Consider the following 27,272-nt stretch of genomic DNA (forward strand, 5'->3'; position numbering starts at 1 on the left):
ACATTATCAGTATTTGGTTATTGTGGTTAATTATGATATAGGGCTTTTGTCTGTGGCCACAACTTTCCTGTTTCTATTTGTCCCTGCTGTCACAGAAAATGCAACCCAATGCTCACTATGAGCGTAGCCTAAAACTCTTTGGAGACTCCATTACATGAACAAAAATATTCAGTTTACTTGCCTGATCCAATTCACTTTTTCTCCTAAGTTTTCTCCTAGGAGATATTAAAACAGAAGGTATTTGCGATTATCCAGGTTGGAGTGAGCATATGAGCTATCCAACAATGCAACACTGCTGATTATGCAAATCATTCCTTTGTGTCCCTGAAAGTGCAGACACACCCTCAGAACTGCAGGAATCTAATGATGTGTCAACTTGTTATTCCAACCTGAATAATTGCAAATACCTTCTGTTTTAAGAAGACATATACGTGTTTTACATATTGTTTTTAGGGCATTTTGGTCGATTGTAGCCCCTTACACATTTCGAGGAGTTTTGGTTCAGCATGACCTTGCTGGGCAATTGTAACTTCAGTTTAAAAATTACTTTTGAACTCTGCAAATGAAAATGTAACAAAAGTATGAGAAAAAATACTGCCAAAATTATTCTGAGTATTTTCTTGCTTGTTGGTGACTCAAAGGGCATTTTATTTTTAACGTTGAAAACATCACCTAGTAGAAAATGGATTGGATTGGGCCCTATGCACTTGTTCCCAAAGGTATAACAGGTAATTGTATTATGCAATGTATTAACAGTTAGACTGCCACCAACATCCATTTTCCGCATTTTGTTTTCTGCTTTTCTGTTTTCCACTTTTCTGTTTGGATTTTCCGCTTTTCTGTCTTTGTTTTCTGCTTTTAGCTTTTTGGAATAAATGTATGATTGCCTACTAGATTCATGGCTAATGCTCCTGTGGTTCTTCTTTATATGGATTATTGCACTGCACTCCACTCAACTGTAAGAAGTTGGGGGTTAGAGCACTCTTTCCAGTTGGCTAAAGATATGCAAATAAGTTGATGTAAAATTATGCAAATGTTGTGGAAAATCTATGCAGCTTGAAAATGAACCAATCCAATGCTTCCAATATTGGATTAGCAATACAAGCAGCATAGATTTTTATCATAATGACTATAATTCTGTATCAGATCTCATATTTGCCCTCAAACACAATTATTATTATTATTATTATTATTAATAAAAATAATTTATAAAGCACCAGCATATTATGTGTCGCTGATACTGAAAAATGTGAATTACGGAACCTGCAGAGCTTGTCAAAAGTAGCTTTAAAAAAAAAAAACTGGCACTCTAAGCATTAAATTGTTCTATTAGCTAATTATTGAAGTGATCAGTGATTTTAGTATACTTTACATAAATGGGGAAAACAACTGGCATTCATTTTGAACAACAACTAAGCTCTGTAGTCTAAGGAACTTTTAAGCATAGTTATGACTTAAATTGATGACGGTATTGTGATGCAATTGGCTGCATACAGTATACCCTTAACAGTAAATGATGTAACTATTGCAAAAGTTAAGAAAAAACTAAGATAATTTTGGCAAATTATAATACTTGGGATTTAAGATGTGTATCGGTTTTCCAAAGTATTGTTTGAATTTCCTCTCCCTTTTGGACAGCTCTGTAAAGGTAGTCTGATTCACTGCTTCTCCATACTAATGAGGCTCATCCATCTGCCTCTGTCATTGCTAGCCTCTCCTTTCTGCTGGAAGTCAGAGATGAACGCTCAGGACAGGTCCTTCCCAGGCTACAGTACTTAATCATTCCTAAACACGCTAGATGGCCTAAGGCGTAGAAGGCAACAAGCATTTAACCCAGGTTTGCCAGCTGAAGAGTTTTCTCAGTCAGCTTCCTAGTGAAAAGATCTGACTCTTATTACTTATAACCAGATGGAAAAATGCTTAATTGTGAACGTAGGATCTGGGGCAATGCAGCTTCTATTCAAGCAGCTGAATTTACTAATTGCAATTCTCTTATCTTATTTTGTGTCTGTGACTATTAATACTGAGCCAAGGAGATACCTGAGTTTAAATTTGCAGGGGAGTGAGCAAATTTCCTTGCAGTGACAGGCCCCGATTTACCTCACAGGAGGCTATAGGCATGGATGTCCTGGCACACTAGAGTTCGCCCTCCATGGACCCACAAACACCCACCAAAATGCAACACAAGTGAGCTGGCTGTCCCAGCTGTCACCTCTCCCTTACTTCCCTTGCCCATCATAGGTAGCTACAGGCATCCCTTAGTATTAGGTAGCCAGAGGCACCCTCGGTATTAAGTTTCCCCTGGGTGAAGGGAGCTCTCGTTAATGGAATGCTAAGAGTCGGGGTAGTAATCTCACATTTATACTCTGCTCAGGACTCTGCATAGGGAAGAAGGTGCTCGGAGAGGGGAGTGAGCAGCCGTTCCATCATCCCAGGTGCCTGTATACACATGCCTACAGTGCCTTATGGTAAATCCGGCCCTGGGCAGTGTTTATCCACATCCAAACAATATGAACTGTTGTGGTCAGCAGTGCAACTTTAAACATTTTTGTACCTGGCATTTATTGCCACTTAAGGACCAGCAACTTTTTTTTGCTAAAAAATTAGCTGTGATCATTGTGATTGGCTTACAGTGATCACAGGGTCAGGAGCAAATGATGCTGTATGACAGGAGAGCAAGTTGGCTGTAGCATCACAGTATCGGCATGAGGTATGCGAATGACAAGCGCGCACAAACATGAAAATTTAAATCTACACCCTGGCAGAAATAAGCGGTCAAAAACAGGGAGTAGGTTTTAACTACAGATAGCAAGCGATTAAAGAAACCAGCTGCATCTGCCAAGACTTTTCCCAAATCATTTCTGATTGATTTTTTATTTAACTTTTTTTTTTTTTTTTTATAAACACACGGGAGATGATGTGGGAAAGTTATCTGTTTAATTGCATACTGAGAAGGGAGGAAAAAGATAGGAAATGATGATAAGACTATAGTGCTGTAGTGCTGCAGTGCTGGCCACAAAGAGATATTGGGCCTTATTCAATTTCCTATTTCTTCTAAATTTTCTTGATTGCTTGTTTAACCTCACCAGCGGTATGATTCCTTCCTGATTTTAAAATCTAAAAGCGGTACAATTTTTCCATGTGCTTTTAGACCCTAACAGAAAGAAAAAATCATACCACGAGAGAGCCTGGAGCAGCTCCTGTACATATGCACCTCCTTGGGATCCAGCGCTGCAGTTCTCCCTCCATCCTACAAGTGGTGCTGTAACCCTATAGTGAGATTGCCGGCTGTCATCATGATGACAACTGTCAATCTCACCAGGGGAATACAGAGCCTCTGTGGACAGGAAGAGGAATGATCCCCAGCATCTGGATCGCACGGGAGGTGAGTGAAATCGCTGCGTGCGATGCTCTGCGAGGACCTCCCAATGGCTACCACGAGTGTAGCTCGGAGTTACTGCTCTGAGCTGCAGTTTTCCACTCCAAGTCTAGCTCATGGTTACCGCTAAGGTTAATGTTTAAAAGGGTCATTGTCTTGCAAGCCAATGTCTTTCAGTGGCTTAAAACGGGAGTGTCACCATAAAAATCAAATTTCAACAGCAATTGGTCTGAGTGTATTAAGTGATAAAGATGCTCATCCTGCATTCAAAACTTTCAAAACTTTTTCTGCTGTTATGGTTTAGAGTAATGACATACTTTAGGAGCACTGGCCCTAGTGCCAAACAGTGCCAAAGAGTTGTATGCTGGGGGTTCTTTTGATCTATAATATATTACTCCTCTTCCATTTATTTCCCTGCCAGCAGCTTATCTGAAACCTGATCCCCTACTCACTTGTGTTTACAAGCAAGGCTGAGGTGACTCAGCAATTGGAGGAGAAAAGAAAAAAACTAAAGAGCAGAAATGACATCACAAGTTAGCCTAAACTGTGGGCAAAAGACATGGCCCCCACCAGGAACAGAATTATCTTAATTTACTATATAACATTCATTGAAATCAAAACGTGGACAGTACAATACATGTGTTATGTAAGTAGATCAAGTATTTATCTACTTATATATGTGTTATTTTCCCTGGCATAGTATGGCTTATCCTACTGCTTTAAAGAATCAAATGATCAGTTCTCTGCTCACAGTAAAAGACTAGGCGGTATCACCTTTCAGCTCCTCCTTGTCTGGGTGATGACAGTATGCGGTAGCATTTTAGACAGTTATCAAACTACTATTCAATCTAATGACATTCACACAGGAAGTTAATTGGCAGACCGGACAAGCAACATAATAAAACGTTAAGAATGCAAAACTACTTTGTGTGCAATGCAAAAAAAAAATACTTTGCAAATGATCATAACATTTTACAGAGTATACAGGGCCGGTTCTAGACTTTTTGCTGCCTGAGGCAAACTTGTGAGGATGCACCCACCAGCCCCCCCGCCCCCCCCTCCGCCACCAAATTGGAAGTATCGCACATCACTTTATAGCTGCGTTGAACCCCTCAAAAAACACCCTCAGTATAGGTAGGTAGCCAGGTGTACGTGCCCACAATATTGGTCGCTAGGTACAGTTGCCCCCAGTATAGGTTAGCCAGGTACAGTTGCCCCCAATATAGCCAGGCACTCTCTTCACTTCCTGTTTCTGCCTGGTGCTGCCCTCAGACTTCTGCCGCCAGAGGAAGTCGCCTCACTTGGCATCATGGACGGACCAGGCCTGAGAGTATACATTAAAATGTGCCTGAACTAAAGCCCTTGGTTCCTCTTAAAAATACATTTTCCATTCTTTGTGTGCTTAGGTCATTGCACTTTAATTCCATGGAAATGTAAATATCATTTTCATGAAATATTTCATTTTTTTTAAATATATTGCAAAACAGAACTGTGAAATTCTCTCTTTTTTCACAGTACAGTAACAAATGTCCTCCAAGGACCACCACACCTTCACCAATTTTAAAATTGTGCATTAAACACAATAGTCTTGAATGGGCCCTTGCAGTGTAAGAATTATTTTTGTTTAAAACTTAGTAGCTGTAAGCAGTTTAGGCAAATAATATTATTACTTTCTTTCCTTCTATTAAAATGTGCTGCCAGCTTATTCTTTTTCTATCCTTGGCAAGATTTTTTTTTTTTACATAAACATCCTTTTCCTTCGGAGTCTGACCTCAAGACACAAAAGATGGATGTATCTGCATGTGAGCATCAATGAAAATCACAGTTTTCATAAGCCGTATTTTTTAAATAGCTGTTTTTCAGAAAAGATTGCATTTTCAAGGTTGAATCTGTATCCTATTATGGATCATTCAGGTGCCATTGCGATTTATTTACAGGTTTCAGATACCTACTCCTGAGTACTGGATATATATGATGGGAAAAAGTGGAAATATAAAGGTCTTCTGTAGGCTTGTAGGTTTAAGAGATTTTACTTGCCAATCTTATTTTAAACTTATTCTATACTGCTACTATTTTGCTAAATGCTACAAGTCACCCTAATTTTACAACCTATTTAATGGGAAGTTATGAAGACTTGAGTCAACAAAGCACACCATTATAGATATGTGCTTCTCCCATATAACAAGTGTAGACATGTCCATGTCCCCTCTTCATACAACAAATGTATTTATGTTGCTTTCCCACATAACACATGTAGCCAAGTGTTACCCCTTACAACAAGTATAGCCATACCCCATTACTTACAACAGTTACATCCATGTGTCCCATATTCCCCTCCCCAATATAGCAATAATAATAATATTATGGCACTTTTCACCTGTCTGCCCCAAAGCACTTGAGAGTAACTAGTGTAACCATTACTCCCTTCCTATTACAGATTTAGTTATGTCCTTCTGCTCTTCCCTCCTTTCTCATTCCATGTATAACCATTATCCCTCCCCTAAAACAAGCAAAGTGCGACAGGAAAGCGTAGTCATCTGTTAAAACCTCTTGACGACCAGCTAACGCCGATTGGCGTAAACTGGTCGTCTGCAAGTTTCCATGGAAATGGCCGCTCGTTCGAGCGGCCTTTCCATGTCCGTTCACGGAGGCTGTCTCCGTGAACAGCCGGAGAGCCACCGATCGCGGCTCGCCGGCAAAATGTAAACACGCGGGGAAGAAATCCCCGCTGTTTACATCATACGGCGCTGCCGCGCAGCAGCGCCATAAGGCAGATCGGCGATCCCCGGCCTCTGATTGGCCGGGGATCACCGTCATTTGATAGGCTGAAACCTATCCTACAATGCGCAGGACGGATATCCGTCCTGCGCAGCTCAGAGGGGAAGGGAGAGGGAGGGAGAGGGACGGAGCGCTGAAAACGCTGCGGAGGGGGGCTTTGAAGAGCCCCCCCCCCGCAAAGCGCAGAGAGCCGGCGGCGATCAGACCCCCCCCAGCAGGACATCCCCCTAGTGGGGAAAAAAGGGGGTAAGTCTGATCGCCCTGGCTAAAACCTGATCTGTGCTGCGGGCTGGAAAGCCTACGCAGCACAGATCAGCCAGAAAGCCACTGGTCGGCAAGTGGTTAAGGCCCATTTTCAAGCTGCATACATTTGCATATAGAATTTGCATAGTTGTGTATGAACTTAGAACAATTTGCATGTCATTGACCACCCTTGTTTCATACCTATGTTATCCCCTTAGGCTACATACAGTACCAATATAACTAATAGCTTTTGTCATGACTGTATGTAAACTCTACAGTGTATCTCTGAACATGTGCAGAAAACCATGACCAACTGCATACTGAAATGCAAAGTTAATTTCTATAACATTAAATTACAGATGTGTTTTTTTGTATAAGCTGCATATCATTATTTTCCCTATGAAGGTGGAGTTAAAGAGGAGCTGTCAGCCATACTATCTCAGGGAAAAAACACATATATAAGCAGATAAATACTTGCTCTACTTACATAACATATGTAGTGCACTATCTACATTTTTATTTTAGCGATTTTTCTATAGTAAAAAAAAACAAAAACCCTTCTTAGGATTTTCCATTTTGTCTTTCTTGAAGCCAGTCCTGACATAATTTTCTCCCTTACTCTGCGCCGTGCCTGCCCTCCTACCAGTCTTCAGTCACTCCCGCCCAGCTCTGCAATAGAAAGTGCATTGCTGGTTTTGGCTTCTCATCATGAGAAATATTGGCCAATCAGAGAGGAACAGAGTTGTGGGAGGGGAAAATGGAAGGGAAAGAGGCTTCAGCCAATCAGGCTGCATTAGCTATGTCTGAGGGGACGTAGGGAAGCAAAAAAAGAAAACCCAGCATGCCCTGTAACTTCCTTTGTGAAGCAGAGGTTCCAAATAAGAGCTAGGGAAACTGGAGAATGAGCTTTTATGGAGAAGGAAAGTAAGAGTGATTTTTTACTTTTGGATTGCCTTTTTATTTTTTATCTAGTAAACAAGTAACAAGGATACTCCCTTATTACTTGTTTATCAGATAAAAATAAAGAATAGATTTTTTTATGTTATGCCTGACAGTTAAGCTTTAAACATTTAAATAATGTTGCAGAGAGTGCAAATAAACATTATTTTGTATTTGGTTAGCTGAAATAATTATTAATAAGTTGTAGGAATGTGTTTATATACCTTTGTGTTCTGGAAATACTGTATTACGTGCTGCAGCACTAAGTCTATTAAAGGTTAAATGAGCTTTCTGCCTTACTGCAGTGTGGCATTGTAAGAGAAATATAAAATCTTTGTTTATTGTATTTGTAGGAAGCCAACATCCAGTCTTCTCAAACTGCCACTAGCACAAATGTAGCGATAATAAAGTTAGCAGCTTTCTAATTAATGTGAGCAGTATTGCTCCCTATGCTCAGTGGGCCCATTGTTTAATGAATTGCTTAATGTGCTTGATTACTGTAACATTGTAGACTGAAGGAAATGGGCAGAGAGATTTCAAAAGCTCACTGGAGGATATGATGAAAATGAATTGGATCAATAAGATCTTCTTGCTCATCTCTGAATAGCCTATTACAGGCTCTGCTGTCAGGTCTGGAAAGAACGGAATTCTGTAGCTTGTTTTCTTTTTATAATTTACCAATATAAATCTCCCATGACACTGAGTTTTAAGACCAGCCTTCCTGGGGTTATATATGATCCCCAGGCTCCAGTCTTGGTTACTCACATAGACAGATAAATTAATTAGGAAAACTTTTATGCCAATTACTTTATGCCCTTGGCTTTCAGTTGTTTCTGAAGAGCAGCAGCTAATTAAAGAAATGATTCATAATTACTGGTCGATCGAGTACTTGAGTAATGGAATCAGGAACTAGTCCAAAAAATTATCTATCAAATCACTGCAAATTGTTACATAATATCAAGATGTAGGATTAAGGTATTGATCTTTATAACACACTTATTCCCATACACTGAGTAAACGCATGTCACCTGTTGTTAAATAATCTTTCAAACCACAAGCATTTGAATTTACATAGGTGTTTATTTGTGGCTTGCCATGCTGTGCATACATTTCATGGATGTATTGTTGCTATGTGCCTGTGCTAGGCTTTAGCCCTATCATTCACAAAGGACATTAAAAGACATTTGCACAAATGCATATCACGTACTGGTTGTCCGATTCTGTAATCCATTTTTCAGAGATGTTGCAGCGCCACTATACAGGACATAAGGATACGCTACTAATTATTGAGAGTACTTACATATTCACCAATTGCTGTGCTTATCACATCTCATTTGCAAGGCAACCAGATTTTTGGCAAATTGTGATATGTACAGCTGTTAGGGCTCTTTTCCACTGAGCGTGATTTGATTGTATTTCTGTTTCCTGTTGTCTTCCTGGTGAGTTGCATAAAACGCAATAGAAAAACGCACTACAAATATGCGTTTTGTATATGCAAACCGCAAACGCGTTAAAACGCATGCAAAATGCAAGAAAAATACATGTGAGGGGAAAAACGTACAACGCAAACGCACAAAAAACACACTACAAACACTACAAAAGCAAAGACGCACATGACAGAAAACGCCACCTTTCACACATTGACAAGTGTGCACCCAGCCTAAGAGTAAACACTGTTTGTTGTTCGTTTTCTAGCCTTAAATTACGTCTCTGCCACCTCCTGTGAACAGCCTAGTTTTAGCAGTTTCTCGCGTTCAATTTCCACGCCATCAAAGTTAGCATAGCCGGATTTGGGTGATTGATTACCCCCTGGGAAAGCAGGTCTTCCTGGCATGGTAATGGGATCGGTTGGGTTGTCGATAGCTGTAGAAGTAACGGGTACCACGGCCTGCGTGGCCAATTTGGTATGATCGCTATCACTGTTACCTTTTCTTGCTGGATCTTCCGTAATATTTGATGGATCATTGGTGTCGGAGGGAACACATACGCCAATTCGCATCTCCACTGACTTGTCAGTACGTCCCAACCTTCCGCTTCCTGATACTTGTACCTGGTGAAAAACCTGCTGCATTTGGCATTGGCTGGTGTTGCCATTAAATCGATTTGGGGCTCCCCCCATCTGTCGCATATCATCCTGAATATGCTCCACTTCAAGCTCCACTCTTTGTTGTCGATTTGCTCCCGACTGAGATGATCTGCTATGATGTTCTTGGAATGTGTATTGCTTGTAGGTTTGTCAAGTTGATCTGGGCCCATTCCATTATTATTGCAGTCTCGTTCAACAATGTGTTGCTGTGGGTACCTCCCTGATTCTGGATGTGTGCCACTGACGTTGTATTGTCCATCTTTAATATGACTGATCCTCCACGAACTCTGTCCGTGAATGCTTTCAATCCTTGGTATGCTGCATGAAGTTCCAGGACGTTTGATGATAGTCCTTGTGCTCTGAACCACCATTTTCCCTGTGCTATTTCGCTCTCTAAGTGTGCACCCCAACCCCATTTGCTCGCATCTGTTGTAATGATAATTGGGGTTGGGTTCTGAATTTTGTGACAGTTGTATAGATTGGAGGGATTCTTCCACCACTCCAACTCTAATTTCATGTTGTTGTGGATTGAAATCATCTGGTTCATTGAGATCCCATTCCACTGGTCCAGGAACCTTTTCTGAAACAGTCTGACATTCCATCTTGCCCATTTTACCATAGGAATTGTGGACGTTAATGTGCCTAGGATCTTTAGGCATTCTCTGGTCGTGATCTTGTGCTTGCTTTGTACTGTCTGCACTCTGCTTAGTATGACCTCCAGTTTTTCCCGTGGTAGAGCAATCGTGTTCAACACAGTATTTATTTCTGCTCCCAGAAAAATTATTTCTTGAGTTGGTAGCAGTTTGCTCTTTTTGTGGTTGATTAACCATCCGAATCTCACTAGTTGTTCTAGAAGAATCTTCGCCTGCCGTAAACATATCTCTGCTGACTCCGCTATAAGTAATACGTCGTCCAGGTAGTGATGGATATTTAACGTTCCCTGTCGTAATCATGCTATTAATGCCACCAGTATCTTTGTGAAAGTGCGTGGGGCTGTACATATCCCAAATGGTAGAACTCTGAATTGATAATGTTTTTGTCCTATTGCAAATCTCAAAAACTTTTGATAACTGTCTTGTATTGGGATGTGTAGATAGGCGTCCGCCAAATCTATGGAAACCAACCAATTGTTTTTGTGAATCTCTGGTTTTATGGTCTGCAAAGATTCCATCTTGAACTTTTCCATATATGGGAGTTTAGTTTTCTTAGGTCCATGACCAGACGTAATTCTCCTGATTTTTTCGCTACAAAAAACAAAGGGGAATAAAATCCTGTGTATCTTTCCGCCTCTGGCACTGGTATTATTGCTTTCTTTAGCAATAATTCTCTTACATATTGGTATAGGGTACTTCTTCTGTCCTGTAGGTGTGGTATATTTGTCGGAACAAATGTTTGACCTGGGATCTGTTTGAATGTCCATGAATGGCCGTGCTGTATTGTCTTTAATACCCACTTGTCCAATATTTCCGCCACCCACACTAGGATGTAATCGCGTAGTCTGCCCCCTACTGTTTCCGTGTGGGCGGGCAAGATTTCAGAATGATTTTTGCGGTTGAGGGGTAGTAGTGGAACTACGGTTCTTGTTGTACTTAGCGATGGTAGATTGTGAACTTTGCCATTGTCTGCGAAAGGATTGGGAACCTCTCTGTGCCTTGTAGTTCTTATTTTGAGACACAAAATTTCTTCTATCGTTAGCCGATCTTACTTTTCTTTGTCTGCGATCCTGAGGGAGCAATCCAGACTTCCCCCCCGTGACCCTAGTAATAGCCGACTCTAACTTAGTACCAAAAAGATTCTTTCCGTCATAGGGAATACGGCACCAGTTCATTTTAGAACTAGCATCCGCCAACCATGGTTTTAGCCGCATAGCCCGTTTGGTAGTCACGGAACTTAAAGAGAACCCGAGGTGTGTTTAAAGAATGTTATCTGCATACAGAGGCTGGATCTGCCTATACAGCCCAGCCTCTGTTGCTATCCCAAACCCCACTAAGGTCCCCCTGCACTCTGCAATCCCTCATAAATCACAGCCATGCTGTGAGGCTGTGTTTACATCTGTAGTGTCAGTCTCAGCTGCTCCCCCGCCTCCTGCATAGCTACTGTCCCTGCCCCCATCCCTTCCCTCCAATCAGCAGGGAGGGAAGGGATGCAGGCGGGGACTGGAGTTCTGCAGGAGGCGGGGAGAGCAGCAGACTGACACTATAGAGATAAACACAGCCAGCTCTGACAAGCTGTTTGTCAGCAGCGTGGCTGTGATTTATGAGGGATTGCAAAGTGCAGGGGGGACCTTAGGGGGGTTTGGGATAGCAACAGAGGCTGGGCTGTATAGGCAGATCCAGCCTCTGTATGCAGATAATATTCTTCAAACCCACCTCGGGTTCTCTTTAACATGGCACTCGAACGAATAATGTCAATAGCTGACTCACCTACAAAATCCGCCGCTACACGAAAGTCTTCCAATGCTGCAATAAGGGTCTCCTTCTGGAGGTTAGCCTGGATTGCCCCCTCTAGGTTATCTGCCCATGTTCTTATTGCCCGGGCTACTGACGTCAAAGCGACCGCCGGTCTGCATGCTCCGCCACTATGCGAGTAATTTCTCTTTAAATCTGTATCCATTCTCCTGTCGAGGGAATCTTTAAATGATATTGAGTCTTCTACTGGAAGAGTAACATGGAGCGCAAGGCGCATAACTGACGCGTCAACTATGGGTGGATTGCGCGCTTTATTCTGCCTCTAAAGGGTATAATTTTAATAATTTGTTCGGTAATGGCGATTTTTTCTCTACCCTGGACCATTCCTCTTGTATGAGTTCTTTTACTTCCTCCATAACTGGAAATGTACTATTGCTCTTCTTAAGGTGAGGATAATATCTCCTGGTCTTTGCTGGTGGTTCCTCTACTTGTTCCTCTAGTTCCATATCTTCTGCTGCTGAAGATGTATTAGGGATTTAACTCGGCATGGAGCTGCTAGCCACTGCTTGTTCTTCTAGGGACTGTTGGACTAGCCCTTTAACATATGTGGGAAAATCTTCCATGGGTCCTCTTCCACCTAAAGTGAATGCAGACATGTATAACAGACTGCCTTCCCTGTCATAGGCCTGTGACCACAAATCCAGCAGTATCTTCTACTTCCTCTCTTAGAATCACTGTTAGATTTTCGAGAAGAGTTGCTACGATTAGACTTTGAAGATCCTGAACGTTCTGAAGAGCATCTTGATTCATCCTTATTTTGAGGGCTGCAACAACAATACAGAATGTTGTTAAAATTGCACTCTTTAACTCCCTGCCTAACTCACCTGTCTAAACTCTTACCTATCAGAAATGTTCTGTTCAGTCTCTTGGGCAGTGGCCTCCATACCTTCTTCCAAGCAAAAAACTGCAAGGAGAATGAGGTAGGGTAAATACACCGAGTATTACAACGGCTGTATGTAACATAAAATAATAATTGCTACCTACATGTATACTGTGAATGGTTGAGTGTAGGCACAATTCACATGCAATGCTCTCCTGCACCGTGTCCCAGCTTTTCCTGAAAAATACACATTGCATCTGTTTCCTGATCCGCAGGCATAAGAACTATGTATATCGTAAGTGCGCCCTTTAGAGCGCTGTCCTACCTGCTCCGCTGCATACTCTCCAGTCTCCGCACTCCTGTCGGTGTCAGCCACACTGGCCGAGTCTCCGTGTGTGCTTTTAATCCTGGCGTCTTCCTGGTCTGACTGCGCATGCGCCCGCTCTGACGCACTTCCTGCAGGCTAGATTCCGCTCTGCTGTATGCGCTCCACGTCCTGGAACGCGGAAGTCGGGGTCCTTCTCCGCATCAACCTATCCAGCCACTGCCCCGCTATAGAACTACGGGCGCTTTACACCCGGATTTGTTCGCAACACCCTGGGAACAGAAACCAGGGATTTTCCTGCTCTCCAGCACACATTTAGTGGCCACTGAGAGAGGCTTCGTACAAGGGAGGCTGACCTTGTGCGGATAACTGTAACAACAGCCAGGTAAGAGTAAAATAAAAAGTTGTTTCACAACGTGGCCAGTCCTGAGGGATGGACAAAATGAAAAAAGCAGGGGGCGGGCCTATGGCCTTTTAATTTATAGTTACCAGTCCTGAATGGGGGAGGGCGGAGCTAACCCGGTGTATGCTGACATGGATTCATATAGGAAAATATATATTCCTGCCTTGGGCACAGAAAATTGGTGCTTGCCTGGCTCTGGCTGCCCTTACTGATATGTGCTGGTGGGAAGGGGAAGCTCTTTTTCAGCAACACATCAATGCTACAGATGAAAGATGAAAAGTAGACACAAGGCACTCATGTGTTCAGGCCTTTAAAGAGTTTTTTTTCTGCATATTGTGATTTGGCATGAGGGGGTCCAGTAGGTTTGCCCAATACGGGCCCAGAAATTTCTGATGGCGGCCCTGCAGGCAGCATTCAGGAGCTGCCACATACACACTAAGTTCTTGGCAATGGTGGTCCTGAATGGCAACATGGGCCGAGCACAAACTAAGGTGTACGTGCCTTAAGGTAAAGTAATGTGTACCACACATTACCATCCAAATAACTAAATAGATGTAGTATCACTGTGGATAAGCTGCCCTGCAAATAATCCCAACCCACACACACACACATTTTTGCCTAAATGATAGGCCAAATCTTGTGACCTTTTGATAAGCCCACCCCATAATGTGGCACCTTATCCACCATACAGAGCGCACATTGGAGAATGCCAGTAGAGGCATGACGTATGTAGGAGAGTGCCAGTGGAAGCATTACTTAAGTTGGAGCTTGCTAGTGGAAGGATATCTACCTCTCCTTGCTTCAGCTTGCATCCTCGCATCTTCCCGGCAGCTTCTGAACTGGACACCTGAACTCCAGGCTCACTGTTATGTGACTGCAATGAGCCTGGAGCTCTAGAGTCCATTTCAGAAGCTGCCAGAGAGATGCAAGGCTGCAAGTTGGAGTGAGTAGAGGTAGCTATGCTTTCTGCCATGTTTCCAAAAGCATTATGTATAGGGGACCCCACACATTTCACCAACAGTTAAGCCGATACCCCCTCCCCCCATAAACACACACAGACACACTTTACACTAAAAATGTGGGTGTAACAGAGTCTGCTTATCTGCAATGATATATGGTATCTACATACATATCTATATTATTACTGGAGGTTAAATGTCAGCTGGTGCAGGGGTTCAAATTATATATTTATCAGTTTACTTCTACGTCCCTGTGTAGAGCAGCATGCACTTGGTAGAGGCTCCTCTGTCTCTGAGTTACTATCATAAGTACTTATGCCTGGATTTCAGTAATCACAGATGTATTGCTGCTCCCTAGTTCTTGTATAGGAAGAACAACATTTAGAAAAATAAATCTCAAATGAACAGATAAATCTGCCATAAGATGTTCTCTATTGCTGGATTTACATCTATATATTTTCATTATTTACTTAATAAAAGAACTGTATTTTTTTACACAAAAGTAAAATCTTAGAGTGTACTTTGTATTCTTTCTCTTGTAATAATGATGCCACCCTTCCTTGAAAATGATACTGCAAGTGTAAAATGGTAAGTGATATTGGCTTGTTGGATCTGAACAGGAAATACCAGGACAAATTGAGATGGACTTTTTCTTTGTATCTGCCCTTCTCGTCTTTTTAAACAAGAAATATGATGCCTCCAATTTCACTGATTACTAGTCTCAGTATCCTTCTTATCAGGACAATCATAGTCCCTCTACAAATGTTCCCCTAATGTTATTTTTCTAACAATAGTAGGCGCTGACCCAGAGTCAATGGAGATGTTGGAAAAGAATATATCGTATTTGTCTGCTATCTGTATTTGGCTTGATAGCTAGTTGGTTAATTTAAGTAACTGAGAGCCTTTATCCAAAAAGAATAGCAAAAAAATGTTCAGATACTGAAGCTTACTGTGTTCTTATCTGGGTTGTAAGTCATTTACATCTGACTTACTCAGTTTGGGCAACTGATATCTACATCTGGGATAAAACTAATGTGATATATAAATCATTGTGAGGAAATGAATAGAGTACTCTGCAAAAAAAAAAAAAGACCTTGTCCAGAGTGCAATAGAAGCGAGATTGCATCTAAAGCAAACCACACATCTTCAGTGGTAGATGGGCATGCAAAGAATGATCCAGCTCTTAAAGATCAGAATGTATGGTCATGTCCACAGGAAGGGGAGATAAGAGAGCTGTAGGAGACCTCCTACAGTGGCTATTATCTGGGGGGAGAAGGAGAAAATACTGATCAGCTGAATCATTTTAACACAATTACTTTTTTTTAATCTAAAGTCTAGTTGTGGGCAGAAATGATGCCTATGCGCAATTACGCATCATGATTTGCAATTACGTATCGTAATTCTAATTCTGAATAGCAGATTATGCATAAAAAAAAATGTACATGTAATGTCGGGCACAACCTATTTTTATGCATACAAATGCATTTTTTGCATTATTATTTAAATAATAGCCACGTATGTGCAGTATACTGGCTCATGAATGCAATTTTTTTCACATACAAATGCATTTTTTGCATTGAATATTTAACTAATAGCCGTGCACGCGCAGTACACTGGTGAATCGATACAAATATTTCTACACATTGAATATGAGTTACGCGGAATTGCGTAATTACAGGTGTAATGACGATTCACAAATGTAGTATGCTGCACGTAACGTAATCGCAATTGCACAATGCGTAATTGTGGAAAAATTATGCAAAATTTTGTGTAATCGTAATGAACCCATTACGAGCACCACTACCAAAGACAGTTTAGGTATGGGATAGCTGAAGAGATTACCAAAAATAGATCAATCATTGTACAGTCTAACTGCAATACAACAAATGTGTGATTGTGCAATTATCAACTTCTCTTTTTCAATACTGCAAAGAAAGTTTAAAAACTGTATCAGAGGCAGGGGTCACACTTACCGGCTTTCGTACGCGTTTTCTGCACAGAAAAACTGACTTCAACTGAGAACTCATGTTAATCAATAAGCAAGGTCACACTTTAATGCAGATTTCGCATGCAGAAAAAAAACTGACATCTTGCGCAATTTGTCAGTTTTCTCTATAAATTACATTAGCTGCTGTAAGGCAGGGGTCACACTTGTCTTTCAGTTTTCTGCAAAGTGTAGAAACTGAACGACAAGTGTGACCCCTGCCTCAGGGTTTGGCTGTTGTTTATTTTCCCCCATTGAAAATATTTTTCCTATCATAAAACAACACATCAAGAATATAAATTAACTTCCCGCAAAAGTCATATATTTTTAACACATTAAACACCTGTCACAACAGCAGGATTAGACATTGAAAATCTGTACTTAAAGGGATACTGTAGGGGGGTCGGGGGAAAATGAGTTGAACTTACCCGGGGCTTCTAATGGTCCCCCGCAGACATCCTGTGTTGGCGCAGCCACTCACCGATGCTCCGACCCGCCTCCAGTTCACTTCTGGAATTTCTGACTTTAAAGTCAGAAAACCACTGCGCCTGCGTTGCCGTGTCCTCGATCCCGCTGATGTCACCAAGAGCGCACAGCGCAGGCCCAGTATGGTCTGTGTCTGCGCAGTACACTACTGGTGACATCAGCGGGAGTGAGGACATGGCAACGCAGGCGCAGTGGTTTTCTGACTTTAAAGTCAGAAATTCTAGAAGTGAACTGGAGGCGGGGCCGGAGCATCGGTGAGTGGCTGTGCCAACACAGGATGTCTGCGGGGGACCATTAGAAGCCCCGGGTAAGTTCAACTCATTTTCCCCCGACCCCCCTACAGTATCCCTTTAAGTTCTGCACCATTAATAGATGCAACATTCTGGAGTAAATTTTTCTCTCTGTTACACTATCAGCTCTCACAGCGACAGGATGTGAGGTCAAATCTATTCATCATCAAGGACAGAAAACAACAAAACAGAAATATGAACATGTCCATACATTATCCAAAAATAAGGTAAAGTAAGTGAGAAATTTGATTGGAGTTACACTTTAAAGCTGAACTGAACTCTTGCACAGCGCACAATGAAAGGTCTTTATTCCACATATAGATACTAAAGAAATCCACTTCCCTGTGCTCTGTGGTTGTTTAGCCAGATCAACATGTCTACTTAGTTCTTATTAGCATCTGTGTATAGACTGCAAGAGCCTGCCTAAGCAGCTCTCCCCAACCAGTAAATACTGAGGCTTAACCCTTTCAGTGCTCCTTGCAATGTGAAACCAAATTGTAACATTTGCTAACAGGTTTTTTTAGGATTTTCATTAGTTGTAATGAAGGGATTTTTTATTCCATAAAAGTTGTCATGCTGTGGCTCATCTTTTGGAGCAGAGAGGAAACTCTAAGTTTATGTGTTTAGTTCCACTTTAAGGCTCTAATGTTCAGATAACACCAGTCTGTAAAAAAAAAAAAAGTAAAATGCAGAAGGTCTATTAGTCTTCAGTGAGCTGAAATAATTAACAAATACAAGTGTATTCATGCTACAGTGTGTACATAAATTGTTTGTCAGTCACGTATGGAACCTCTCAGCACATTGCTAGTGTAATTCCATTATTTAATCCTTTATTAAATTCTTTCAGAGCAAAATCACCTTCTAATAAAGAGCAATCTTTTTGTGAATAAAAGAAGCTGTCAGTAATGTGTGGAAATGTCATCCTTTCTGTGACTTTGGCTTTAATAAATAGTTGAAGAAAAAAGTTGTAAGAATTGTACATGTGTATGTCTCATTATGATCATCCACGTTTCCACCATTATGAAATATCCTGGAAAGATTCTCAGCTTTATTCACAACATATTGCATGAAATGCATTATTTTAAAGTTATATGTATTTACCTATTTTTAATAAAAAAAAAAAAACTTTTAACCAAACAACTGCTGAAAATGTATTGTTTACAAATTCTTTGATGAAGGGCTCTATATACAAGACAAAGGCCAATGTTTTAATGCCTTTGCACTAGACTTGACGGCACCTTTACATTTGTAACGATTACAACATTCCCTCACACTGAAGCAGCCCTCCATATGATGTTGATGTTTGTAATGATTTTTTTTCCCCCAGGTAAAGCTATTGTTTGAAGTCTCTGATTGGGCAAATGAGTGTTCTAAATTTCAGGTCTACTATAAGAGAGAGACGTCTTTGTGGGCTCCTAGAAGCTATTTAAAAACCCAATTTGTTGGTGCTCTTTGGAGGAAAATAATAAACATCAGGTTCTAGTTTAAGCTTTATTTGAGCACTGATTTTTTTTACCAGGGGCGTAGCAACAGCCCCTGCAAGGGATGCAGCCACAGAGAAGCCCAGGGGACACTGTAGGGGAAGAAGTTTCTGTTCTCTGTCCTGAAACACACTGACAACCAATGGCACAGAGAGAAAAAGCTTTCTGCTCTCTGCACAGTTGTTCTAATGACTGCATTTGCTCAGCCACTGATAAGGAATCATACAAAGTTTTGCGGAAAAAGATTTGTAGACAGTCCCTACTCAGTATGAAGCAGGATCTTGTGTACAGCGCCCCGTCCCCAACCTCTCTACCCCTCCCTATATGCTGTGTATTGTAGTGATGCTGGAAAAAACCGCAGAACCCGTTCTGCTCCATCAGAGGTCGACAGAGTGAGCGTAATAAGAAGCTGCAGCTGGGAGTACACTTGTCTATCAATTTTCTGTGTGCGTTTTTCTGTATGCATTTTCTGTACACCCTTTATGTTTGTGTGTGTGAAAACATGCATGTTTTATCACAGAAGCTAATGAAATTGATAGAGAGAATGTGTGCAGTGCTTCACTGCTGTCTGTTTTGTTTTTATCTGCATGGGGAAAACACATTCAAGTGTGCACTAGCCAATTGAATAACACTGGTTCTCAGTTTAATTGTGCATAAAGCTAGGGGGTGAGGGGGCCCCATCCAAAGTTTTGTGAGGGGTCCAGTGATTTCTAGTTACGCCCTTGCATTTTACTCTACTTTTCAGTGCCCCCAATAGTTCCATGTTAACTGCTGCATCAGTATCTTGCACTATTAGAAATCTGCAGCCAATCACAGCTGTCAGTTCTGTCCGATCCCTGACAGAGGTCAGGAACTCTGAAAAAAGAGGGTGGAGAAGCCTACCTCCTACATCATAGACAACAAACTCATCCCTACATTGTGTTCAGAGAGATATAAATGATCACCGCCACAAATAGTGGGTAACTTATAGCTCAAGCTGCATGTGCACACCACAAGCGCCTCCTACTGAGCTTGCATGGTGGGCAGGCTCTGTTGTGCATGTGCACAGGTTTTGGGTGTCGGTGGTGTGTGTGCAGGCTTTGGGTGGTGGGGGCTCTGCAGACGTTGTGGTGTGCAAATCTTTTGAGATTCGTAGTTGTAGTGTGTGATAAATCACATTATGAGCAATTTTATTTATTCTACTTACTAGAAACGTCAAGAGAAAAACAGATAAGGTTTGGATACATGATTTAATCAGGCTCTCACACTACATGTTGTAAATGTAAGATCTTCATATCAGATTAAATGTTGTGTGGTCAGCCATAATGAACAGACTATGACAATCTTTTCTCACAGATAAGGAACAGAAAGGTGTTTGTAAAGGACAGGAAGGAAAAACAGCAGAAGTACAAGCAGAACAGGTAAGGCAATATCTAGCTCAGAGCAAATCACACCTCCAATGACTGACGCAAGATACCGCCCATAAACCATAATAAAGAAACACATTTCTCATGTTGTATAAGATAAATAAGGAGCAAAGCACACAAGAAAACAAGAAAGGAAAATTCCATAACACGGTGTTTAAACATTCATCTTAAAAGAAACGTATCTACTGTATACTAGTGAAATATTAGACATTTTGCTGAACTTTCCCTTTAGACATTTGCTTGTACTGTCACTGTGTATGCATAGGACATATTTTACGTAAGTATATACCTGTACATTAATAAAGATTGTAATTTATTTTGTGGTCTCTTGTCTTCAATAAATATCTCAGATGTAAACTTTAGTTATCAGTAGAGACTATTGTAATAGTTATTCATATATTGTTAAATTGAAACAGGATCAATTATATAATATCTATATGCCATATACAGAGATAAATTAAATGTGCTCAGAAAATATCACTGCATAAAAAATGAAATCTATGCAGCCCAAAAATCAGTGCTTCTTCCCTACAAGTTCAATAAAACATCATACAGAATGCTTTATATTCCTGATTTAGCATGGATGAATCAGTACATGGAATGTGCATACACTGTTAACATAGAGGAAAAAATAAAGAGTATAACAATGATGAGAGTAGCAGCTCACAATTTTATTGATCACTAACCCTATTAAATAGCCACACATAGTGTAAATCACCATTCAAATATCACAAATAGAAAGTACTTTATACAGATAAATATTGGTACAGCTAAAAAATATTTTTAAAATGTACTGACTGTTACATTTTAAATGTTTCCTCAATTAACTAAGAAAAAAAATGTGTATATGAAAGCATGGCGATAATAATGGTACTCAAGATTCTTCAATCCAACATTGCACTGAGTTTAAAACACACATTTTTCTGCAAAAATTGTAATTTCTATTTTTCAAAAACTACAAGGTCTTTGAAAAAACAAAGAACAAAAACAAACAAAGAAACATTTTTACATTTCCTCAATACTGACCTTGACACACATAGCAATTTTGATGACTAAAGCATGTATAGGGACTTTACAATTAACCAAAATCCACTTCAATATGACACTGAAGTAGTTTAAAAACCTATTTATTTTCAAAACCTAAAAAGTATAACACTTAAAACAGGGGTGGAGGCGTCCAATGCGTAAAAGGCTAATTAAGCTGTTGATCTTATAAAGAGAGATGTAGTCTTACCTCTCTTGAAGAATTTGCACCAGTCTATTGAAAACAAGTTTTGCTGGTGCTTGTCCGCTTCCTCAGTTCAGTGAAAAAGCAGGTTCTTTAACTGCTGTAACTGCTTGACTGCTGTTTCCTTTTTCTTAACTGTGTAACAAGCACAAATACCTCTATACCTAGATATATACCTCAATATATAGATATTGCAACCCGCCTTTGTGAGTATATATATCCTCAGCATTTTGCTTTTCTGAATCTTACATGATTCTGCACCATTGGGCTCCTGGTCTCATTTTGCCTTTTAGATAAGCCTGGGTTTGTAACTACATATGCAAATTTGCAAAAATAGCAAAACTGGTTTGGGCAAATTCGCTCATGCTTACATAGACCATTCACTTTAGGCATTTCTACAACATTTCAATTGTAATAGGGTTAGTACTCAGACTTGGCCATTCAATTTATTCTTCTTTGAAATAAAAGTTGCTAAATAGTTAAGTTGTTTGCTATGTTTTCTATGTTATGGTTAAGTTATCATAGCCTTAAGTTCCTATCGAAACCCACCAGAGATAGCACCCATAAACCAGCCACTAACAGTTGCAATGCAAGCAGGAAGATTAGTACCGACGAACTAGCTCTCGATTGATTGGTCTAATTACCACTGCTTCAATCGAACAGAACAATGGGAAGGAGATCTGAAGTCAGCCAGCCTATATGGTTTTATGAATGGCTGACTAGGATCCCAGCTCTCATTGTACAAACATCACAGGATACTAATAACGATATAAGACCCTATATATCCTTGCACAAGTACCAAACAAGCTATACTCTATTGTGGTTGAATGATTAATTGTTTCTTATTAGCGTTTGTATGTATGTGTATATATATATATATATATATATATATATATATATATATATATGTATGTGTATGTATACTGTATATATATATATATATATATATATATATATATATATATATATATATATATAATCTGTTCAGTTCTTTTCTCTATGTACAATACATCCCAGCTGTACAAAGCACTGAAATGTGAATTATAAAAGATGTCACCGTACTATAACCCTGATGTACAACACAATATAAACCAATAAAAATGTATTGTTAAAAAAAAATAAAAAATTATTCTTCTTTATCCACTCTTTGGTAGAACTACTTGTGTGTTCAGGATCATTGTCTTGTTGCATGACCTGCTGGCTCTAAAAGTTAAGTTCACAGACAGATATCTTGCAATTTTATTTCAGAATTATTTGATATAGTTTAGAATTCATTGTTCAATCAATGATGGCAAAACATCCAGGCCAAGATGCAGTAAAAAAGGCCCAAACCAGGACATTTTAACCATCATGTTTCACGGATAGGATTCTATCATGTTTTACATATGGGAATAAAGTTTTTGTGCTGGAATGTAGATTTTTTTTCCTATCCAATTGTAACATTCCTCACCACCAAACCAAAAAGTTATATTTTACCTTTACCCATTCACAAAACATTAGTTCATTATGCTTATGGTGTGTCTCCATGATCTTAAGCAAACTGTAAATGTGTTTTGTGGCATATCAAACTATTACATGCCTTGCAGTTAAAATTATCTTTCAATCATCTGCACTTTAGGCCATATGGGGCACTATATTCATACATGATACATATGCATTTTTTCTCTTCATTCTCTTCATTCATGGAGCTCTCTCCTTATTACATTTTAATTCTAGATTACAGCCAATTATGTGATAGAATTTAGATGGGAAATGCATTACTCCGTGTTGAGAAAATTGATTGTTTATCTCGGCTGTACATAAACTAAGTGTCAAATATATGGATATGTTTGTCCCAAAGAGGATTTCCATGATACTTATATAATGGTGGACATGATATAAGGGACAATTTCCAGTTTCATGGTACCCTTATTGGGAACTATGCATAATATTTGTAAACTGTTTAATCATGACTTTGCTGTAATGGCTATGTGGATACTGTGTATTTGTATTTATGTGAATATTTTTAAAAAATGTATAATACGTTGATATTTTGATTGGTTATTGAATGATTTGGGTCAATACTTACGTATTGAGGTTTAGGACAAGGTTTTGTCTATAGTTGATCCCCTTTAAGGTCCTTGCCTACCCACAAATAAGACTTACATCTTAAAAGGGGACACATAAGGGGATCACTTCTACATATTCTAGTATGTCAACTTGACTAGACCCATTGGCCAAGTGGCCAAGTGTCTCTTGGGTAATTTGTTTCAAAATTATCATTCATGGTCGACCACTTCTGGCTAGAGTAGCAACAGTCAGAATTTCCTCCATTTGTACACATTATCTATTTGACTGTTGACTGTTGGAATTCAGTCTTTAGAGATGATCTTGTAACTTTTTCAAGCTTTATGGACATGAACAACTATTTTTCAAAGGTCCTCAAACATCTTCTTTGATTGAATCATGACACACATTGAGCTTGATCCAATACACTTTTTCTCCTGTTTTCTCCTTGAAGATTATTTGTCACCTTCCGTTTAAAATACTTTTTCACCACTCTGCAATTGAAAAACGTCCAAAAAGTAGGTGAAAAAGAACTGTTGAAATGATTCAGGCTACGTTCTTGCTTGCTGGTGCCTTACAAGGCATTTTCTTTTAAGAGGTGAAAATATCACTTGGATCGGCGCCCACACCTGTGACTGCTGCATACTTAGACACTCATTATTGACCTGAGGAAGTGGGCTAGCACCCGTGAAATGCGTTATCTTATTTTGCATTATTAAACCTATATGTTTACCCATGTGGCTTGTTCTTTTCTGGAGGTAAGATTTATCTACTCCTATAGAGTATAATCTAGAGATTAGAATATATTTCAGGCCGCCTCCTACAGTTTGTTTTAGCATTAGTTCTACCCCTCGGGGTTGAATAGTGGACATTTTGTGCTATAAATAGCCCTAGGAGAGGAACCGACCAGTAGTTGCATAGCAGACCTGGGATACTTAGCGGGAATGATCTTTTTCCCATATGCTCTGTCGGTGGTTGCAGGAGTGCAACCCACCCTTGTCAGCATAAATAACTACACTATCCTTGGCAATATATCCTTACGATACTGCACCATTGGGCTCCTGGTCTCTTTCATTGCAGAATCTTGACGGTTTGGAATCTCGACCACTAGGAATCACCTTGAATCCTCAAAATCGGAGGGGACTAGGGCCAGTCCAGAACACCACAGAGGCATGCCATTGTACTCTGTGTATTTTTTAAGATTTCATATATCCGCCTCGGGTTCTCTTTAAAGTTATTTACTGAAGTCCAAAACTGGCATTGGCACATTTACTAAGCAAAAGACTGGTGCCTACATTTAAGGCTTGTAGGCAGCGATGATGTATGGGAATTAACTAAGCTGAATCCTATCCATTTGCAATGGTGCACCACGTGCCTATAAATTAGCAGGTAAGGCTGCTTCACCAATGCATTTACAATATGCAAGGGTGTGCTTTTCCCATTTTACCTGTCATTTATACAATTGGAATGTGTGCATATCAGGGATGTACACTTTTAGACACCCCTATTATTTGGAGTACATTGAAAATACAAAAAGCATCAAATTTTTGCCTCAATATGATGCAACAGTAGACATTGTAAATCCACTGCAGCAAATCCAGCATAGCTTATCATCTATTAATTTTAGCACAGCAGGCACACTGTTTAGCAGATGAGCCTTTTTCACCAGATATTTTAATTGTGGCAGCCCTCTGGAAAGCACCAAATATAACATAAAGAAAATCTAAATAAACCTTAAAATGCCACTTCCTTATCCTTAGTTCCCACTTTGCTGTTATGCCTGAACCGCACGAGATAAAACATTCAAGTTGAAATATTGATAATTAATATGTGCATGTATCTCCAACACTTGTTACTGTATTCAGTTGGGGATGTTTAAGTTGTTACTATGTCATAAATATATATTAATAGATGGATGGAATTTGGTTAAACTACGGTTTGTCAGTCTATTCAGCATATGCTCTAGTGCTGCTTTTAACAAATGCTTTAGCTTAAACATCCCAATGAATTCAGCACACAGACATCAGGGAAGATGAAAATAAAGCTGTGTAGCAATTTGCCCATTTTAGACAACATATGCAGTTGGTGAGAAACATGCACTGTTTATTTACAGCAACATAAAGTGTGAGCTTCCAGAAAGAAAATAGCTGTGTGGCTGCACCGACTCTGTCACATAAATATTTTATATCTCCCATACCTCTAGGGGCTGGTATTGGATGATATTGAGCCTGAGCCAATAAATAATTTATGCTAAGTAGCAATTTAGTTGTTTGGCTTGGGGTAAAGAAATGTAAGAAATTCATAAATAAAGTTGCCATTTTTTGTATTCCAAAGTTAATTTATGTTTCTCTACAATTAACTAAGAGGCAAAGAAGGACAAAAAAAATATGACAGTCCTAAGGTAGGAACACACAATCATAAATTTGTTATATGTTAAAATATGGTGAGGAAGCATTCATTGCCGGCCTCTTAACTGCATTTTCATAACTACTGTTGCTTTATCTTGTTATATTGTCCAATATTTTATTTCTGTTTATTTAAGCTTTTTTTTATTACATTTAAAATATAGCTCTAGTCAGTATTATAATTCAACTAGCCTAAAATATCTCCAATGCAAGTTGAGAAAACAAAAATCACTTCATATATATATATATATATATATATATATATATATATATATATATATTTTTTTTTTTTAAACTATAGTTATAATAGTCATGCACTTTTAGGAGGATTCCAGAAATATTACCTGCATGTTGCACCTTCTGTTATTCTGAAAATGTGTAAATCAAAAGAGATTTATGTTCCTCCACAAATAACTATGTAGCAAAAAAAGAACAAACCAATATCATAAGATAGAACACACAGTAAAGAATTAAGTATATGCTAAATTATGATAACCAAAGGTTAATCCCCATCCTTATGGAATATCTGAGGTGAGTTGTAAAATCTATCTTTACTTACCTGGGGTTTCTTACAGCCCCTAGAGGTCACGTGTTTCCCTTTCCACAGCTCTTGTCTTCTCCTGGGCCGCGCTGGATGCCTCTGAAGTATCACAGACCCCAGTGGGTCAGCGTCTTCTGCGCATGCGCAGGCACAATATGCTCCCAAAGACGAGGGCACATTCACATGGCAGAAGACTCTGACCCACTGGTGATACTTCAGAGACAAGACGGAGCTGTGGTGATGGACACACATGACCTCTAGGGGCTGGAAGAAGCCCCAGGTAAATAAAGATAGAGTTTACACTCACCTTGGGTATCCTTTAAAGAGACTCTGTACAAAAAAACGCCCCTGGGGGGTACTCACCTCAGGAGTAGGAAGTCTCTGGATCCTATCGAGGCTTCCTCTGTCCTTCTCCATCCCACAGTGGTCTCGCTCTGGCTCACGGAAAACACAGCCAACAATTTGCAATATTTACCTTTCCCTGTTCCAGCGGGGAGCTGTTGCGGCTCTCCGCTTGGAAATAGGTGGAAATAGCAGATCTCAGTCGGGTCCACTCTACTGCGCTGGGGCAGGAGACTTGTGCCTGCACAGTAGAGCGGACCCGACTAGGATCGGCTATTTCTGCCTATTTCAGAGCCGCTACTGCGCCTGCGCTGGAGCCGTGAAGGTAAATAATTACATGGCCGCCATGGGACGGAGGAGGATGAAGGAAGCCTCGATAGGATCCAGAGGCTTCCTCCTCCCGAGGTGAGTTCCCCTCAGGGGCCTCTTTAAGCTGCATTTTGAACTACAGTAGTATAGATGCTCCTTGCAATAGTGCAGATCTAGAGACATAAAAAGGGACAGCAAAAAAACAAAAAGGAGAGCTGACAGTAGTAGTGCACCACCAGAGTGTGCACTCTGTTTTTCTCTAAATTTTTGAAAAGGATCATGCTTGACATATATGTTTTTCAGAAACATTGTTAAAGCATACCTGACGAGACATGCTTAGATAAACATATACAC

The sequence above is a fragment of the Hyperolius riggenbachi genome, chromosome 4, assembly GCF_040937935.1.
Source record: "Hyperolius riggenbachi isolate aHypRig1 chromosome 4, aHypRig1.pri, whole genome shotgun sequence".
Taxonomy (NCBI): Eukaryota; Metazoa; Chordata; class Amphibia; order Anura; family Hyperoliidae; genus Hyperolius; species Hyperolius riggenbachi.